This window comes from Dipodomys ordii, unplaced genomic scaffold, assembly GCF_000151885.1.
Source record: "Dipodomys ordii isolate 6190 unplaced genomic scaffold, Dord_2.0 Scaffold26, whole genome shotgun sequence".
Taxonomy (NCBI): domain Eukaryota; kingdom Metazoa; phylum Chordata; class Mammalia; order Rodentia; family Heteromyidae; genus Dipodomys; species Dipodomys ordii.
In genome coordinates, this window is record NW_012267242.1 from 10255938 (window position 1) to 10264398 (window position 8461).

The window sequence follows — 8461 nt, forward strand, 5'->3', positions numbered from 1 at the left end:
CTAAGAACATAATCAACGATATAGCCAGGGTTGGGAAGGTGGCTCAGTGATAGAGTGCTTGCCTTGCATGCATGAGGTCCTGGGTTCGATTTCTCAGCACCACATAACCAGAAAAAGCCATGAAGTTCTGGGTTCGATTCCTCAATACCACAAATACAGAAAAGGCCTGAAGTGGTACTGTGGCTCAAGTGGTAGAGCGCTAGCCTTGAGCTGAAGAGCTGAGGGACCACGACCACAACCAATGACAGAGAGAGAGAGAGAGAAAGAGTAGAGCCAGTAAGAGCCCAAAACTGAGAGTTCAGAGGTCCTGGACCCTAGCCTCTGCTCTACCCCTTTCTCAGATCAAATGGAGGAGTCACTTGTACTCCTTTGATCATCTGCACAGTGAGTGGGGGAAGCTCAGAGCATGCTCCAGCTATGCCCTGCTATGCATTTAATCGCCTTAACACTTCTCTTTGAGCAGTGGGCTGAGCCCAGCCATTCACCCAGAACTGACCAGCCCTCATCCAGGGACATAAGGGACACCTTGCTTGGTGACATGCGCACATCACCTTTCCAGACAAGACTTTTACGCACACCACCTCCTGTTTCCTGCACAAGGGTCACTATTATCACTCATGCTTCCATAGATGAGAACCCCAGCCTGAGCACACCATTCATGAGAAGTGGATGCATCTCCCTCACCTTCCAGCTGCAGGACCAGAAACACTAGGGACAGCCCCTGCTTCCCGTGGCAGCCATCACAGGGTTATGGCATGCAGATCAGCTGCGATTCTGACTAGCTAAAATGAGACCACAAGCAGCAACAGTCAGCCCTAACACATGTAAAAGGTATCAAAGCCAAGGTGCCTTGCTCCAGCAGCCAGTGGTCTCTGCTGCCCCCTAGGACCCAGTTTCCAGCCAACAGGCCAGTGCCTTCAAACCAAGTGCCTTAGTAACATTACTTTTGTAGCAATCCCCTTTTCCTGTTTCAGTCTTCAGAGAGCAGAGTGCTAGCTGCTTTTATTCTGAAAACATCTACAAAGCATCCTTTAATAAACACATACATAGAAGACTAGGGGTTCTGAAAACTGACAAAGAGGGGCTGGGAATGTGGTTTAGTAGTAGAGCGCTTGCCTAGCATACATGAAGTTCTGAGTTCGATTCCTCAATACTACAAATACAGAAAAGGCCTGAAGTGGTACTGTGGCTCAAGTGGTAGAGTGCTAGCCTTGAGCAAAAGAAGCTCAGGGACAGTACCCAGGTCCTGAGTTCAAGCCCCAGGACTGGCAAAAAACAAATTAAAAAAAACTGACAAATGGAAAGCCTGATGCATTTCTGTCTTTTCTGTCCTAGAGTGCATTTCAGTTAAATAGTTGATAAACTAAGGAATGTTCTTCTTTACTGAGGAATTGCAGCTAGCAGGAGAATGAGTGAAAGGAGCTAACATTTTATGATGTTTAGTGAAAGAATGGATCTAGGTAGCTGCCCCCTGGTGGATGGTCTCACAATGAGATGTACAGCCATGAGCAAGGCTGTACCACCTAAGCCCAGTTCCCAGTCTGTGTATCTGTGCCCAGGATGCTATTGCCTCGCCCTATGATATAATAGCATGCACAACACAGGCCACCTCTGGGGAAAGCTGTCCTCTCTTCAAAAGCAAATTGAATCTAATCAGAGCTCCAGACCTTACTGCCAGCTTAGAGAAAATAGGAGGTTACACAGGGTTTCTCAAATCACGAAGCATTGCAGCTATTCTCAGGAAAAGAACAGCACATAATAGATACCTAGTTAACTTACTGGGGAAAGAGGATAATAAAATAAAAATAGCTCATCCAAAAGGAAACACAAAATAATGAAGAGGAAAAAGAACACAGAACCAGAAGAACAAATAAAAACAAGAAGAAGGCAGATTTAACTAGTAACATATCAATATTTTCCATTCAGGCTAAATGAGGACATTCTAGAAACAAAAAAAAATATCCTGGGAGCATGGCTTAGCAGCACAGCACCTACTTAGCAAGTGTGAAGCCTTGAGTTCAAGCCCTAGTATCGCCAGACAAATTATAGGAATAGAATAATAAATTTTCAGACAACAACAAAGTGATGTGTGTTTATTATAAAGAAAGGGAAAAGTTGCTGGGCACTGGTGGCTCATGCCTATAATCCTAGCTACTCAAGAGGTTGACAGTTGAGGATCATGATTCAAAGCCAGCCCAGGCAGGAAAATCCATGAGACTTCTATCTCCAATTAACTACCAAAATTCTGGAACCAGTGCTAAGGTTCAAAGTAGTACACCATTAGCCTTGAATAAAAACTGAGGAATGGTACCCAGGCCCCAAGTTCAAGCCCCAGGATGAATGGAACCCTAAAAAAAGGTAATAGAACAAGAAAAGAAATGGAAAAGATCAAATCAAAAGACAAGGGAAAATTGCTCACAAACACTTACCAAATTAGCTATATCAATAATGCTACATAAAAACCCTACTTTGAGACAAATAAGGAAATACTACTAGAAATAAGGAGAGATATTTCAGAATAATAAAAGATTAGTTCATTGGTAGAATATAGTAATTAGCTTCAAACTGTATACTCACAACCACATAACTTCAAAACATAAAGCAAATCTTGGCAGGACAAAGGAAAAATATGCAGCCTTAGTGTGAGATTGTAATACAATATACTTACTCTAAATGATAGAACAAGCAGACAAAAGTATCAGCAAGGACACTGAGGATTTGAACACTGTACCTAAAAGTTTCATTCACATGTGTATCATACTGGGCCTAAGAGAAGCAAAGTGCTGCTCTAGGATTAGGTTCAGTATGGAGGAAAGATAATTAGAGAAAGAAGCAAGGCGGTGACCCATACTGTGAAGGTTTCGAGCCTGGGCCTTCCATCCACAGTCTCCATGGTAGTCACAGAACTGCCCAATTCTTTCCTATCAAGCAGTTGATGTTGGGGCCATTTTCATTCTATAGATCCACAGGTAAGTACACAGCTCACCCATTGGCACCACTTACTACCCCCAGTGGGGCCATTCATGGTGAGCACTCTGTTTTGGTGGTAGTAGAGTTTAAACTCAGGTCCTTGAGCTTGCCAGGTTTGAGTCTTAAACCATGATTTCCCCGATCTCTGCCTCCCAAGCAGCTAGTACTATAGGGATGAGCCACGACATTCAGCTTAATAGCACTTTTCCCCTGGGATCTGAGCAAGGTAGTCACATTTTCATTTTGTACTGAGTCCTGTAAAATATGCAGATTGCATAGCCAGCCCTCAGGGCCCCCTCCTGCCAACTTCATTAACCCATGAGGAAAGCGTGGCCCCTACCTGTTACTTGTAGTTTGGTATGAATGAGTATCAGATACTTCCACACAAGAAAATGTTTTAAGTTTAATGTTTTTAAAGTTTAAATGTTTTTTTTATTAAAAAAAAAAAAAGATTTGCTATGAGACTGGGTTCCAGTGTCTCATGCTTGTAATCCTAGCTACTCAGAGGCTAAGATCTGAGATCACAGTTCAAAGCCATCCTGGGCAGAAAACTCCCCCTGAGACTCATATCTCCAATTAACCAATCAAAAAGTGGCAGTGTGGCACAAGTAATAGAACATTAACGAGGCTCAGGGACTGCACCCAGGCCATGAGTTCAAGCCCCTCAACCAACAACAACAAAAGAATTTACTAGGAGCACTAGAAAAGATACCACTAAGTTAGAAACAAAAGTAATAAAATCAGGAGCAGAGTCCTGCAAACTAATTACAAATTTTGCTAAGAGTTATGCTTTGCTAAAATTCTGATCCTAATAGGATGCAAATCACGCAGTCAGCTATTTAAAAAAGAGAGAGCAAAGCCCACAGTCCAACAATCAAAAATTAAGATATCATGTATATGTCATAAAAATCTTATCACCAGCAGTGTGCTAAAACCATTATATAAAATTGAATATTCAGTGACATCATGTAACCTCTTGTTTAAAACCGGCTTTGAATAAGGCAGCTCTAGAAAATTGGAATTTCTTCTTCTTACCAGGGATCCTCTAGAGAAGTCTCCATTTCTTAGAATTCTAAATAAAGAAAAACCTATCTGAAGTTAATTAAAGTGTGTTGATCTGGCCACTGTCATTTTCTATGGGGGAAGGAAATAACTAATGTGTAGTAATGACAGAATGAAAAAAAAAAAGGTCAGTCAAAATGCAAGTCATTAGAAACTTGAAAGTATAAATCTTAGGAGATGAGTAAAACACAACTTTAAAAAAAATAGTTCTGGTGCCTGATGCTGGTGGCTCACACCTGTAATCCTAGCTACTCAGGAGGCTCATATCTGAGGATCACAGTTTGAAACCAGCCTTGGCTTTTACTTCCAACTAGCCACCAAAGGGCCAGAAGCAGAGCTGTGGGTCAAGTGATAGAGCACCAACTTTAAGCAAAAAAGCACACAGACAGCACCTAGGCCTTGAGTTCAAGCCTCAGGACCAGCATACATACACACACACACACACACACACACACACACACACACACACACACACATGTTTATATGCTGGCAGTGTGGCTCCATGACAGAGTATCTGCCTAGCAAGCACAAGTCCTGTAGTTCGAACTCTAGTAGCACCACCAACACACACACACACACACACACACACACACACACAGATCTGTTACATGTTTATTTGTTATTTCTCTGTGCAGGACTGTTGTGTGTAAAAAGTACCAACTCATTCCCATATGACAAGAACCTCCACTGTTAACAAATGCAGAGAGAATCTATTACACACCGGAGGAGAAACAAATCTAAGAGACTCCACCTTTCCCAGCCTTTTGTCCAGGTACCCTCAAAAACAGAAGGAACTGTCAGCCAGGGGCTGGGGGCGGGGGAAGAAGGGACTCAGCATCAGAGCACTTATGTGTCATGTGTAAGACCCTGCGTTTGCATGCCAGCACTGCCAAATATTCTGCCCTAGATAGTAATTCTTATTTTCACAGTGAGGCAGGTTATCAATTCTGGAGCTACTTTCTATGTGTTCTAGGATTAGGAAAATGAATAATAATATCAAAAATGGAAGCCCTATTTCTCATTGTTGGAGAAAGAATTACAAAAATGAAAAAGAGAAAAAGTTATCCGTGTTTATTTGGAATCACAGGTCAGCTTAAACTCATGTAGCAGCAGGATATAATTTTTAGAAGTTTATCTTGATTTTTATCTATTCACTACCATAAGCATAAAGCGAGTCTGAGTGTATTATACCTAATTCATTTATCAAATTAATTGAAGAACTAGAAGAATAGCAAAGCTGGTAAAAGAGAATTTGGGATGAAATATTATAGACACTAAAGAATATTAAAATAAAATTTCAGGGTTCTGAACAAAACTGGTTCGTGTCATATAGGATAAGAAAACTAGTGCCTTGGGTATTTGGGAAATGTTTTCCTTTGTTTTGTTGTTGAGTTTCATTTTATTTTTGTTCATTTGCCTTTTACCTGAAATTATTTGCATTTGTACTAGATTAAAAGTGCATACTAATGTATACCTTTATAGTGTCTTGGCCCTACTCAATAGTGGATAACAAACAAAACAAAGAATTCCAGTATTCAACTGGAAAGTAAGAAACCCCAAAGTGAGCCTGTCAGCTAGAGATGGGACTGCATCCTCTTTACATAGAGGACAGATTTCCCTGACTCAGGGGCTATAAACATGGCAACTTCTACTACCTATTTTTGAATCCAAGTCAGAAAAATATATACTAAATCCCTAACTTCAACACAACAAATATGCTACAGTAAACTTAGGGCCACTAACCAACCTTGGTCCTTGCATCTGGAAAGGGAGAAATTAACCATAATAAAGGCAATAACAAAGCTTATTATAACAAAGAAATACGACAGAGTAAAAGACCACACGGCATAAACATGCCACAAGGAAGACAACACTTCAGCCCATCTCTGCCATCTTTCAAGCTCAGCCTTGAGTTAAAGAGGAAGAATTGGAGTCCTTGAAGATGGGTTTCTGATTAGTGGATATCCTTTCTGTTACCTGTAAAGTTGAGGTGCCAAAATTTTACTGCCCTGCCTTTCTTTCCTCCTTCTTACTTCCTTATTCTTTGGTAGCCCCCACACCCTTTTCATGTTGGAGTTTATCAGCGTATCAAGCTATCTACAAGCTGTATTAAATGGTCCTGATGACCTGACTGCATGCTTTTCTAATAACACAGGACACACCAGGTGAAAAAGAGGTAGCAGCTCTCTTTGGTGGATGGCTTCCAGGAGAGAATTTATACCATTTTACAATAACACCACTTAGATCTTTAGTTTCCAGAAGCCATTTACAACTAAAATTAACCAAAGATGCTTGAAGAGTTTGTACTGAAAATATCATAAGAGGAATTTGGAATATCTTTATTCCAAGAATGATGAGAACATGTCCCCAGGGCAGAGGGTCTGGCTTGTGAGGACTTTCTCCTGGCAAAGCCTGAAGCAAGGTAGCCATCAAAACGAATAATTATGGTTAATTCATTATTATCCACTGAATGAACTAAAGCTCTCTGTGCCTTTATCTAGATAAATGACTGAGAGAGAAGGGAGAGCTGCTCTTCACAGTAATTGTCAATAAAGGAAGAAGATATAAGATTTTAAGAAGCACTATTTTGTGATTATCATAGTAAGGGTACAGACAAGAAATATCAATGAAGGCTAAAACTGGTAGGAGAAAAGTTTGATGAGGAAAAGTATATCCATAGAGTCTCAAAATGTTTCCCAGTAAATTATTGATTAATTGCAAAGGAAAAGATGTCCTAATCCTATAATGGGGAAACTGGAAGGCGCCGTTCTCCCTTAGTAATCAAAATTAACCTCAGTAGAAACGAAACAAGTCAATTGCATGAGCCCCTGACGTAATGTCTTGCGAAGGGTACATCAAGTCTATGATGTTGTTGCCAAAATTGCGTACTCTGATTCTAATCATTGAAAACAGCAGACAAGCCCAAATTGAGGGGATTAGAGCAAACTAACTACATTGTGTCCTCCCAAAGTGACAAAGTCATGAATTATAGAAAAAGGTTGAGAAAGTGCTGTGAGCTAAAGAAATCTAAGAAAGGTGTCATGTCTAAATGTATTTAATGACCCTGCAGCACATCATTGCCCAGGGAAACTGTTCTGGCAGCTATATAAGACATTTCTGAACAATTAACACAATTAAAATGTAAGCTGTGAATTAGATACTGAAATAGAAATATGTCAATGTTGAATCTTCTGTCTATAATATATCCTTAACTAAGGACAAATAGGCACAAACGTTTGCAACTGATTTTCAGGTGGTTCCAAATAATATGTTGTTCATGTACTCATATAAACATATATGTGCATATGCAGTGATGTATGTATATACCATATACATGAAATAAATGCTATGTGGACAGATGACAGATAATAGTAGATAAGTAGATGATACATACATATGTAGATACATAGCTAGGTGCATAAATATGTACATAGGTAGATACATAATACTTAGATTGATATGCATAGATGCATGATAGATGCATACAAACATAATAGATTGATAGATAAAAGGGAGGAGAAAAAAATGAAGCAAAAGTTAACAATTGGTGAATCTGTACAAATTATATATTATATATAATTTATAAATTGTAATTCATATAATTTATAAAATATAAATATATTTTTGTTATTCCTCTTATCAGTTTTCCATAATTTGGGTATTTATTCTATTAGTCTGTTTTCATTGCTATTATAAATACTTGAGCTGAATAAATTTAAAAGAAGTTTGTTTTCTCTCACAGTTCTGAAGTGTAAGGTCTAAGGGGTCTCTTCGTGTGATGGCTTTCTTTCCAGTAGAGTGCAAATACGGCCCAGACACAGGTATCATATAGCATGAGTCAGAGAAATTGTGTGAATCTGAACCAGTCTTTCCTTTAAAGGAGCAGTGTTGCATTTGACCACATGATGGAGCCAACGCAACATGAAAGAATTCTTCCAAGCTGCCATTTTGTCCTCAGCACGGGACTGGTTGTGACATGGCCCCCCATTGTTCACCGTGGACACAGTGGTTTTGTGTGAAGACTTCCCTATAGGCTTGTGCTTATTCAGGAAATGTTGGTGATCTGTACAATTCTCTATATTCAAAGAAATCACCCCAGCTTCACGACAGGGGTAGCCATTGCCTGTTGGTGCAGAAGTGAATGTGACCATGTGAGGAGAGGCTGAGAGAAACCACAGGGCACCATTATCTATCAATCAATAAATAAAATAAAGCAAAATCCTTTTCCAGGGCCTGTCTTGGATGGTAGACAGGTGCTGAGCACTGAGGGGAGCAGGAAGTCTGCAGCCTGAGCTCAGTTCTGCCACTAGGAAGGAGTCTCATTGCCTCTGTCATGCATGCCACAGGCTAGGTGCCCTCTTCAGCAGAGCTGCCTGGATCCCAGCCCCTTCCCTGCCCCACCTGACCACACTCACTTCGTTAACCCTGT